The sequence below is a fragment of the Artibeus jamaicensis genome, unplaced genomic scaffold, assembly GCF_021234435.1.
Source record: "Artibeus jamaicensis isolate MK-2021 breed Jamaican fruit bat unplaced genomic scaffold, CSHL_Jam_final scaffold_461, whole genome shotgun sequence".
NCBI lineage: Eukaryota > Metazoa > Chordata > Mammalia > Chiroptera > Phyllostomidae > Artibeus > Artibeus jamaicensis.
This window is the reverse complement of record NW_026522045.1, coordinates 1,071,212-1,084,386: the sequence shown is the minus strand read 5'-3', so window position 1 is coordinate 1,084,386 and position 13,175 is coordinate 1,071,212. Positions and strand designations below refer to the sequence as shown.

The 13,175-nt window shown below is 35.7% G+C and overlaps 1 protein-coding gene across 3 annotated transcripts in view; it reads right to left on the bottom strand.

The window, feature by feature from the left end:
- Window positions 1-13,175, bottom strand: part of DIAPH2 (diaphanous related formin 2) — a 914,916-nt gene that overhangs the window by 163,966 nt on the left and 737,775 nt on the right. The gene's annotated exons all lie outside the window — the stretch shown is intronic.

Below are 13,175 nucleotides of genomic sequence, written 5' to 3'. Positions count from 1 at the left end.
AAGGTATCCATCCTAAGCTCTGGTGCACCTGGGCCTGGTGAAAAAAAAAAAATAATCCTGTCTCTATCTCTTCAATAAACACCCAGTTTAAGTAGCTTTTGGTTCCTTGCAATCAAAAGACACAATTAAGTTGTGTTTATTAATATTACCTTGACTTTTACTATGAAAATGAACAGTAATTAAAAATACAGGGCTTAGGTGGTAGGGAATGGTGCATATGCTTCTCACCTGAAACATACTTTCCTAGTGTTCTCACACTATTTTCCCGCCTCATCGACACAATGCTTTCAATTTTTCTCTTTCTGAGTAAAAGTGCTCTATCACCATCCTATCACCAGGAACTAAACAGCACAGGTCTTAAGAGTGAGTAATTAATCTCTCTATATCCATTTAGCATTATTGGATTCATCTTGTTTAACATGATAATAGTTTAAGCCTACATTCATCCAATTAAAATGGGAAAATATTCTTTACTGAGGTCCTTTACCCTTACACAGCTAACCCAACTCTAGAGCATGTTCTATAATTAGCACCCTGAAAATATTTTTTAAAACAGCAACCTGATCATAAACCAAAAGAGAAACAAAGACTGCTGAAATGGTAAACAGTTTCCTATGATTTATAGGAAGAGAACTCTACAAAGCTTCCTTAATGTCAGAATATAAACAGTTTTTCTGCTATTTAGTTAAATGATAATTATAAAACTCATTGAACTGAATGAGAATTAGGATTGTCAGGCAAGCACTTGTAAGGGGTTAATTAATTCACATGAACCTCACAGCTCAGCTGAAAATGGACTCATTATTTTAAGCTGTCGATTTTGCCAGCGTCTTGGTACTGTCCTCCTTTTTCCACCAGATTCATCCTGTTGCAGCCCCCACCCCAAGTAGCAAATGTCAGGAGAAAGAAATATTTAAAAGAAAATTTGAGCTAAAGGCATTTTGCCAGGGTACAAAGACGTCTGCTGGAACACTGAATAGGAAAGATCATTTATTAGTACACCAAGGTTCATAACATCCCAAAGGGTTCAATATTTTCATTATGCACACACACATACCCCCTCCTCCTTCTCAAATGCCTCATTACAGCTAAGCCTGGAGCTTTTTCTTAAAAAGCTTTCCTCTGAAATTATTAATAATTTGAAATTCTCTATAGGCCAAGGTTATTATTGCAGTCAAAATGCATCAATATGTATATATACACACATACACTCTCTTGTGCTATTTTAAATAACAAAGTGTTTAGTGGGAACAGTAAAGAATTTATGAGCTATATACAGAAAAGCCTAGAGGAAGATGGCACTATCCCAGACTTGAAGGAAATGGCTCTTGAAGCTTATTAGGTGGGTGTAGGAGACTGTAAAAGGATTATGGGTTTTGGTTTAGCCTGCCCATCATTTCAAAATCCCTGTAACTAAAGGAAATATCTTCATAGAGGTCTGAGTCTAAAATTGAAGCTGCTTTACTTCATTCTTCCTATTTTATAATGCTGAGTGCTAATTAGTTCCAACCACTTTATTCAGGTTTGTCAATATGGTAACTTGGAAGCCAAGAAACTGCTGAATTATGGATTAACCAGTTCTGTAACAGTGTATTTAAGGAAACTAGTTAGCTACTCCAAAGTATAATGTTATCATGGGCACATAAAAGCATAAAATATTATCTTGTTACCTTATGCTTAAAAGCAGAGAAATAACTCTATCAGTAAAAATGGTATGTTTTTCATGTGTTAATGAACATTTTTGATGCATAAACTAAAATAAGTAACATTTACTTTCTTGGGCATCACACATAGCCTATCACATTCACCATATCCACAATATCTGCTATAAAAATTGGCAACCTACTTCCTTATAATCTCACCTATAAAGGGAGCCTAAACAACAACAACAACAACCAACAAGCAAGCAAAACAGAACCAGAGACATTGAAATAAAGAACTGACAGTGACCAGAGGGGATGGGGAGAGGGGGATAATGGGGGGAAAAGAGAAAGGGTTGTCAAAAAACATGTATAAAGGACACATGGAGAAAGCCAAAGGGAAGAAGGATTGAGGTGGGGAGTGGGGATGGCTGGGGTCAGGGGGACTGGTGGGGGGAAATGGAGACAACTGTGCTTGAACAAAACCAAAAAAGAAAAAAAAAATTGGGAAGCTAATAAGAAACATTTTTTGAACCCCAAAACAAATTTTAAAGGCAGAAAAGATTGAGATATTGAGCCTGACTAGCATGAGTTCTTTCATCAACCTCCACTTTTATTGAACCTGCATCCCAACCTCCCTGAGCCTTCCCATTGCTTCCCTACTTTTGGCATTTTAATCAACTCTGCTTCTGCAGCTAGACTCTAGAATCAGCCCATTAGCATAATAAATTTCAGAGTCAGCAGGGAAGTTAGAGACAAACTGATGTAGTTCTCTCATTTCACAATGAAATTAACTGAGATGCAAAGGTCAAGTGACATATTTGAGGGTCCCAGCCTCATAATTTCCTGTTCAATATTCCTTTCCTTCTACTTACCATCATAACCATCCCACCCAACCATGCCAAAATTCACTGGCCTCACCAGGTTGATGAGCTACCCCTTTAATAACCTGGGATCTCTGTCCCTCAGACATTAACTTTCTTAGCCTCAAAGAATTGAGCTATGATTAACAAAATTCAACTTGGCTCTATCTACTGCATCTCCCTGGCATACTCGTCGAAGTGTGTCCAAATTCCCCTTGCCTCTGCAGGCTTCCAAATTCTTTTTTTCCTCATTCCTAAGGGAAGATCTTGCTTTCTACCTTGTTGTAAAAATGAGTCTGTCTCCCACAAGTTTTGTCATCTACCTTTGCCTAGATGTCAGTTATCTTCGGCCCTATCCATCTGTGTGGCAGAAACAGGTCTCCTTTCCTTCTCTCCTAAAGGTCAATGCTTCTATGTTTACTCCCTTCCTCATCAGCACCTTAAATCACTCCCTCTTAACTGCTGCCTTTCCTTTAAACCCAAACTATTAAAAATAATTGACAATAATTAATAACCATAATAACAACTAGCTAGTACACACAAAGAGCTTATTAGGTACCAGATACCATTTTAGGCACTTTGTAAGTATTCACTTAATCCTCATAAAAATCCATGAGGTATTACTGTTATGCTCATTTTACAGATAATAAAACTGAAATACAGATGTTAAGCAACTTGTGCAAGATGCACAACTAGGAAGTGGCAGTGCCAGGATTTACACCCAGAAAGCTTAGCTGCAAATTCTCTACTCCTAAAAATCACACTGCCTCTTTAATATATGTCATGCCTATACCATCACTTATTAGCTCAATTACAATGTGCAACTTACTGTTGCACTTACTGTGCAACTTACTTACTTGGAGACTCAGTTTCTTCATATGTAAAATGACAATAATGCTAAACTTTTAGAATCGATATGAGGAGTAATTGACTTAGAGAATTTATATAATCCACTATGCCTGTTATATATGAAGTAGTCAATAAATGGCAGTTAATATAATACTGATAAGCCTTATAATGTGTTTAAAAAAACCTCCTTGAACAGTGTGGCTCAGTTGTTTGGGGCTTGTCATGCAAAGTGAAAGGTAACAGATTTCGATTCCTGGACAGGCCACATGTCTAGGTTGTGGGTATGGTCCCCAGTTGGGGCACATAAAGGAGGCAACTGATTATTGTTTCTCTCTCAGGTCGATGTTTCTCTTCCTCTCTTTCTACCTCCCTTCCCCCTTCTCTAAATAAAAGAGAAAGAAAGAAAATAAAGGAAAAAGAAAGAAATCTTTACCAAGCACTGTCCTTAGCACTTCACTAATATGAATTTATTTAGTTCTCAAAACAATGATGAGGGGAATCCTACTATCATTTCCATTTTATATATGAAAAAACTGAGACAGAGATAAGTAACTTCTCAAGGTCATGAAGCTAGTAACTGTCAAACCAAGATTGGATCCAAGCAGTCTAATTTTAGAGTCTGTGCTAGGTAGACTTTCAATGTAATTGTGTTTCGTAGGAGGAAGAATTTCAGATATGTATGTCATAGGAAAACAGAATAGACCCATATAGCTACAGTAAGTATGAAAAAGCATGGTCTACTATAGTGTTTCCCAAACTTATAAACCCAAGAAAATTATCTGGAGATTTAAAAAACATAGAAACAAAACCAGAATCCTGGGCCCCATCTCAAATCTACCATGAATGGAGACCAGTAGAAGTTAATAAAGGAACAAATCAGAATCCTTAGGTAGCTTTTTAAAAACATTCCAATGCCTGGAGATTCTGCCTCAGCATACCCATAGGCTCTCAGACCTCACTTGTTATCTTTGGGGGATGCCAGGGAGCCAACATATCATTTTGCAAACTGGTAAATAAAGGAGAAGAATCAAAAATTTATCTTGCCTTCCATTTATGAATTATACCTGAATGTAAATAAAAGGCTGTTTAGAGAACATATCTCTTTATAGAAATACTCCAAATAATAAAAAAGAGACAAGTCATCGTTTCACTCTTTTGAATTATTGGATCTAGGAAGTGATCGGCAGTGGCTGCTAATATATGAGTCAACCGGTCATCATGTGCTCTATTATAAAAGTATACACCAAGAATATAAGGATGTGTTGCTAAAAATATTGAATCCTGAATCTGATGTATCTGCTATATCTAATTTTATAGGCAATATATGGGGTGGGGAGGCAAGGAAAGATATACGTAAATGATACCACTGGGATGCAATAACCAATTGATCAGTGACCTGGTTGCTTTAACAATCCCAAAAGAAAATCATAACTAAAAAACAGAGAAAGAAGGATGGAGAGATATAGTAGCTGGCCCCTTAAATTATCCCCACCCCTTGCTGTTCATGCTCTGGTATACTTCTCTCCCACGTTGTTTCTGGGTTGACCAGTAGTGTTGCTTTGTCATTCCAAGGCTAGGACATAGAAAGTACCATGGCTTCCCTTTGCTCTCCCTCTTAAATCAATGACTCTGGGAAGTCTGATGCCATGTTGTGAAGAGAGTCTAGAAGCCCTACAGAGAGGCCCACGTTGTAAAGGGAGAGCTTGCAAACAGATGTTCCAGCCTCAGTCAAACCTACAGATGACTGTAGCCCTGGCCAACATCCTGAGCGCCACTTTATGAGAGACAATGAGACAGAATCACTCAGCTAAATCTCTGACACACAGATACTTCAAGGTAATAAATACTGGTAATTTTAAGCTACCAAACTTTGAGGGTAATTTGCTATATAGCAATTGACAACTAATACAAGATATATTTCCTTGTTTAAAAGGAACTTAAGAGGACAACAAAATATATTATTCCATTTCTGATTTAAACTGGGGGGAGGGAGGAAGTAGTAGATAATCAAGAAAATCTGAATGCTGAATATTTGTTAAGAAATTTTTTTCTTTTCTAATGAGGTATAATAATAATATTTGATTTCATTAGAAATAATCCTTATATTCTATGGACACATATAGAAATATTTATAGATTAAATATGTAATGTTTAAAATTTGCTTTAAAATATCCAAGGGTGGGAGTATAGATGGAATGAGATTGACCAGGAATTAATCATTGTTAAAGTTGGGCTGGATTCATTATATTAGTATTCCATACTGTATATATTTGAAAAATGTAAAATAAAGAGTAAAGAGGGGAAAAAAAGGACTGACTGACCATCAAGGCACCACATTAGATCAAGTAATTCCAGCTAAACCACTCAATTAAAAGACGTAAACTCCCAATAGCCATATAAGGTTCATCCATGGTTGCCAGTGCATCCAAATGGTACCTATTGTACAAATTGTACATTACAGATCTATACATATTTTACCTCTTTCATGTGACCATGTTGTCTCTCCCCAGGCAGACAGAGGGTAGTAGCTTGGAGATATTTTTATTTATTAACTATTTGGTATTTACCACTGAGGTTTGCTTTTAAAGTACAAGGAAGACCTGGGCATTTCTATAGAAAAAAAAAAAGAAATGAATTTAAAAGAAGGCAATATGTAGAAAAGAAGCAGGGGATAACTGATGAAGCATGATTCTGAAGGGGGTAAGAGGAATGAGATGAAGAGTAAGTACAATATGGGCCTCAGAAATATGTAATGAGGGAAACTGAGGAAACTGGAAAATAAGGTCATTTACTGAGATTGATGGAGATGAGTTTCAGTTTGAGGGACTGAGGACAGTAGAGCAAATCCAGAACAAACACCAAGTCATGTGACTCAATGGACAACAAATGAGGAGACTGCTAAGCAGTAATGAAGACTCAGCTAATTCTATAAGTGTACTTCATTCGTAAAAGACAAAGATAACATTTGAGATTCTTCCACAAGGGCAATAAATTCATTTTTAGGATTTATTTTGTTTCGTTGTTAGTGTTTGACTTTTATTTTTTAAGAGAAGAGGATTAAGTAGCAACTGTGCTTCAACTGTAAAACAACTAAGAGGGAGATATGATTCTAAATACTATATTTGTTCTGTGTATATTTTTTCTCAGGAAACTTTCCAAATAGCTTGAATAATTTATGATTTGATTTTAATACATTGCAACAGTTTGGAAATGTGTAAATATTTTTTCCTCTTATTTTGTGAAAGTCTATAAAAGCAAGGGTCAACCAACAAGGACAACATGGAACAGTTAAAACCTTGCATTGAAGAAATGAAGATATATTTTAACATCCAATAGGGTCATTTATAAAAAAATAAAGACAATGACTTAGCCATTTGTTTCCATGGCCACCTGAAAATAATGCCTCAATAAATAGCTATGGACAGTTAGGACAGGAAGTTAGATATAATAATATTGCATGATTTAATCATACAAATAGCTGAAGAGCAAATTCTTTTTAAAATAGAAAAAACCTTAAATGAGATCTCAGCTATCCTGAAACCTCAGGTAATGAGTTGATCTAGATTGCTAAGGGTTTATAATTTTGAAATAGCAACATTTAAAAAATCTTGGCCACTTTGTATGGGGATGTTTCAAAGATGTATTATACACTTTGCTGCCTTCCTAAAGAGAATCTACTGAAAATACATCTTTACTGATTCACATAATTATCATGGCCATGAAATCCAAAGAGGCCTTCAGGGCAGACTTGAGGTATGTCTATTTACCTTTTCTTTAAGTAGACAAGAACTACTCTATGTTTAAAGTTTTTTTCCATCTTAATACTGTGTTAAAGTTATTATTTTATTGACTCTAATGATATAATCAGGACATGGTCACAAAAGAATATTAGCAAAAGTAGGAAAAAATAGAAATCATCCATAATAGCATGATCTAGCCACAAATACTGTTAATATTTTGAAGTATTTTATTCTGATTTTATAGCAATTATATACATATATTCTACATTGCTGAGATCAGTTATAAGCAGTGTTGTATCTTGTGCTGTTTCTCTGTAAGATGTTACCTGCTTTGAGAATTAGTGCATTTCCACTGGTGCAGCATATTGGCTAGCAATATTACTTCTTATTACTCCAAGTGGGTCTTAACATATCCACCCTTACTGATACTACTAGTTTGTTTGCCTTTTGCTGGGGTGGGGGTGGGAGACAGAAAACAAAATTGGCAGATCTCTTTAATAGAAAACAGATTTGTGAACTGGCTGGTGTAGCTCAATGGATTGAGCACAAGCCTGGGAAGCAAAGGGTCACTGGTTCGATTCCCAGTCAGGGCACATGCCTGGGTTGCAGGCCAGGTCCCCAGTAGGGGGCACATGAGAGGCAACCACACATTGATGTTTCTCTCCCACTCTTTCTCCTTCCCTTCCCCTCGCTCTAAAAAATAAATAAATAAAATATTTAAAAAAAAGAAAACAGATTTGTTTGAGTGAGGGATTGGAAGGCTCTCTTCAGGTGAAATTCAATGGGGTATTGTTTAGGAACATTTACATTCCTTTTGCTTAATCAGGGATATTTTGTTTTTTGCATATTTAACAGGCTTATGGCCATATTTTGAAGAAATAGGTGGCATTTTTCAGGTAGGTGCAATTGTTGGAATAGTTGACTTTCAGAGAAGTGAGGTGTTACTTGTACTGCAATGCTACTGAATAGCATAAATTGGATGCATAATTTGGGCCTAGAAACCTTCTAGCACCTGCCTACACAGACAAGAAAGACACCTCACGTTTAATTCATTCTTGCTGCATAAGTAGCAACAATATGCATTATCACTTGTCTGAAGAATGACTAGCTTACAAATCTGCATCCCCAGGCCACCACGTACCTGTTATCATATTAACCCTTATCATATTGTATTACAGTAGGTGGAAGCAAATAAAATTGACAGTTTTATAGCTCAAAAGTTTAGAATTTCATATGGTTCAACATGATAGTTAATTTCATGCATCTCTCTTTTCCACAGTGGATAGTAAATAACTTTGAGAGAAGTTCCATCTTTGGGCTTTCAGGTTCTGGCTATAATAAATATTGAAAATATTTATTTAAAGAATGTGAACAATATATAGATAAATTTAGATTTAGACAACTAGATCAATCTACCTATCTGTCCAAAATCAGCCATTCTAGATTTTATTTGACTGAGGTAAACAATGCTTTGATGTGGTAAGTAAAAAAGAATTCTTATTTCACTTCCCTTACTTTCTCTTCCTTTTTAGACAATGTGGTGGCTCAAATTTACTCCTCCTTCTAATCACTTGTGTTTATGTCTATTGTCTGGAGCTGTTCTCATAAATCTTCTCTTTTCAGCTTTACTGAGATATAACTGACCTGTAACATGGTGTGACTTTGAGGTGTACATGATGAGTTGATATATGTATATATTGTGATCCACCAACTCATAGTTACATTTTTTGTGAAAACATTTAAGATTTAGTCTCTTAGCAACTTTCAAGTATATAATACAGTATTGTTAACTACAGTCAATATGCTGAATATTAGATCCTCAAATTTATTTATCTTCTAAATGAGAGATTTTACTCTTTGACCAATATGTCCTCACTTTCCTCATCTCCACAGACCCTAGCAACTACCGATCTAGTCTTTGTTTAGAGAAGTTCAGCGTTTTAATATTCCTCCTATAAGTGAGATCATATGGTATTTTTCCTTCTCTGACTTATTTCATCTAGCATAATGTTCTCCATTTGGTCTATAGTTTTATTCAAGTCCACTATTTCCTTGTTGATTTTTCTGTCTGGGTAATCTATTCATATTAAATGTTGAAAGTGGGGTATTGTATTCCCCTACTATTATTGTATTGCTGTTTAATTCTCTCCTCATTTATGCAAATATTTGCTTTAGATATTTAGGTGCTCCAATGTTGGATATTTTATTTATATTATATGTAATTGCTTTCTCCAGTGTGTGTGTATATATATGTATATATGTGTGTATATATATAAATTATTATATCTTCCTGATAAATTGACCTCTTTATCACTATTTAGTGACCATCTTTGACCCCTGTGACTGATTTTGAGTCTGTTTTATCTGATATAAACATAGTTACTAATGCTCTCTTTTGATTATCATTTGCATAAAATACCTTTTCCATCCCTTTACTTCGAGCCTATGTGTGTCCTTAAAGCTAAAGCAAGACTCACAAAGGCAACACATTTTTTTCATATCTTTTATCCATTAAGCCACTCTGTATCTTTTAACTGGAAAATTTAATCCATTTTTATTTAAAGTAATTAATGATAGGTAAGTCCTTACTACTGACATTTTGTAATTGTTTTCTGACTGCTTTTCAGTTCCTTTCTTCCTATCTTGCTGTTTTTGTAATTTCTTTTTGTAGTATTAATAGTATATTTTAATTTCTTTCTCTTTATCTTTTGTGTATCTATTACAGGTTTCTTCTCTGTGGTTACTATAGGCTTACACAAAATGTCTTATAGATATGACATTCTATTTTTAACTGATAACAAATGATTTTCAGATGTATACAAAACCTGTACACTTTTACTTCTATTCCACCAAAACACATTTTATGCTATTAATTTCATACTTTATTTCATTTATATTGTATATTCACTAAAAAGTATTATAGCTTTAGCAACTTTAATACTATTGTTTTTAACTTTTATGCTAGGGATAAAAGTCATTTGTGTACCACCATTACAGTATTAGGGTATTCTGAATTTGACTATGTATTTGCCTTTACCAATGAGTTTAATGCTTCTATATCTTTTCCATTGATACCCTGTGCCCTTTCATTTCAACTTGAGAAACACCTTTTAGCATTTCCTGTAAGGCAGGTCTACCAGTGGTGAACAACTCTTAGCTTTTGTTTTTCTTGGAACATCTTTATATCTCTTTTATTTATGAAGTACAGTTTTGCAAAGTGTGATATTCTTGGTTGGTAGGGTTTTTTCCAGCACTGTGAATATATCATCTTGGTCCTTCTGGTCTTCAAAGTTTATGCTGAATAATCCATTAGCCTTAATGGGGTTCCCTTATATGTGATGAATGCTTTTTCCCATGCTGCATTCAAAGTTCTCTCTGTCTTTGACTTTTTTACATTTTAATTATAATGTTATCTCCGGGTAATCTTTATTGGGATGACCTTGGTTATAGATTTTTTAGCTTAATGTACCTGGATATCTACATATCTCCCAAAATGTGGGAAGTTTTCAGCTATTATTTCTTTAAGTAAACTCTCTGCCTCTTTTTCCTCCTTCTGATACTCATACATTGCAAATATTTATTCATTTGATCATGTCCTATAATTCACATAGGCTTTCTTCAGTATATTTCATTCTTTTTTTTTTTTTTTTTGTGGTCCTCTGGCTAATTTCAAGTGATCTGTCCTTAAATTTGCTGATCATCTAATTAAACTGCTGTTAAAACCCTTTATTGAAAATTTCAGTTCTGTCATTGTATTCTTCAGCTCCAAGATTTCTGTTTGGTTCTTTTTTAAGTTTTCCATTTCCTTATTAAACTTATAATTTTGTTCATGAATTATTTTACTGATTTATTAGTTGTTTGTCTGTGTTCTCTTGTATTTAATTATGTTTCTTTAAAATGATTATTTTGAATTCTTATCAGGAAATCCATAGATCTCCAATTCTTTGAAGTCAGTTACTGGAGCTTTAATTAGTTTCCGTTGGTAACATCATATTTGATTCTTCACAATCCACATGGCTTTGCATTGGTGTCTGTGCATTTAAAGGGACAAATACCTCTTTCAGTTTTTATAGACTGATTTCATCAAGTAAATAACTTCACCTGTTGCATCCCACAGCTGATGGAATTGCAATCATAGTGTTTGAAGCTGAGTCACAAGGCTGATGCTGGGGTGTATGGATGGGTGTGGATCCCACTGGGTCCCTGAGAGGGCCTCTGCTAGGTCACAGGGTGGGTCTCTGGGAGGCAGGACTGGCCCTGGCTCATGGCCAAGAGGGGGTAGAACTGAGTCCCAGGACTACTTCAGGGTCCACTGTCAGTACTGAGGTCTGCAGAACTGACTCTAGAGACATGGATGAGCACGTATGCCTCCAGGTCTCTGGGAAGGCTGACTGCTCCCTGATTCCAGTTGAGAGGTGCTGATGCTAGGTACAGGGCACTTTCAAGATATCTAGAGATACTGAAGGGAGTGCCTCTCACTGGATACCTAGACTGGCAGGACTGCTCATGAACTGCACCTAGGAGAAGCTTGAGCCCAGTTACAATGCCTTTTCATGATCTCCTGTCAAACTGAGTTTTGGAGCCTTATCTCCAGAAGCTACAGGACCACAGCTGAGAGGGACTGGAGCCAGTTGATGAGATATTATTTCAGGGTCCACAGGCAGGACCGAGCTCTGCGGGCCTATTACCTGAGGTATGTGTAGGTGTGATTCCTTCCAGGTTCCTTGGCACAAACCACTGATGTCAGACCCAGGCCATATGGGGTTGTAGCTGAATTCCCTGGGGTCCAGAGTTATTTCTGGGTCTGTAGCTCAGACCACAGTCACAGTGAGTCAGCCACCTAGGTGAAAGCCTGACTTCTCAAAACAGCTTTCCTTGGTCTTGGAGTTGACTACTGTTTCACAATCTCATACCTAGATGCCAAAGCTCACACAGGGACATTTTGTCTGTAGTTAGATGTCAAATTATTGCTACTGAGTAAGAAATACAGCAGGGGACCTCCTAGGTGACAATATTGCTGACAACACTCCCTTACATTTACTTTCTGAATCCCTTTGGGGATAAAGTGCTGATTTATAAATATGTGCACTATATGTATAAAAATATCTACTACAGCATTATTTATAGCAGTAAGAAATAGAAGCAAGTTCAATATCCAATTTAGGGATTGATGAAATGAATAATCATATATCCAGATAATATAATATGCAACAATTAGATAGGTGAACAATAAAGACATTTGTTAATATATGAAAATGCTTACAAAGTAAAATGAAAAAGAAACAGACACAACTGTGTATACAGTATAACATGAATAATGGAAAGTGTGCATAGAAATACACAATAGAAGGAAATATACCAAAATGTTAATGGTAGTTGCTTCTAGATATTGAGATCATGGTTGAAATTTTTCTTTGTCTTTGCATATTATGTGTTTCCAAATTTTCTACAAAGGGCAAATATTATCTTTTATATTCTAAAACATTTTAATAGGGAAAATATGATAATAACATATTTGAAATTATTTGGTCAAGGTTGGAAAAAGGAAAACATAATAGATAACTAAAATAGAACACATATTTATTTAGATAATTCATTTATTCATTCATTTAATAACTCTTTACTAAGGAGGACATACTGTGTTCTAGGGACATAAACAATCTTAGCCATTTCTTTCTTCTTTTCCTCCCTCCCTCCCTCCCTCCCTCTTTCCTTCCTTCCTTCCTTCCTTCCTTCCTTCCTTCCTTCCTTCCTTCCTTCCTTCCTTCTTTCCTTTCCTTTCCTTTCCTTTCCTTTCCTTTCCTTTCCTTTCCTTTCCTTTCCTTTCCTTTCCTTTCCTTTCCTTTCCTTTCCTTTCCTTTCCTTTCTTTCTCTCCTCTTTCTTTCATTCTTCTTTTTTTACTTAGCTGATAGTTTCTTCTCTTTTTTAATTTAATTTTAATTGTTGTTCAAGTACAGTTTTCTTTTACTCCCATCCCAGCTTACCCCTCCAGCCCTCCCCACCTCCCTCCCATTTCTACCCACCTCAGTTGTTGTTCATGTGTCCTTTATACTTGTTCCTATAAACCCTTCCCCTTTTCTCC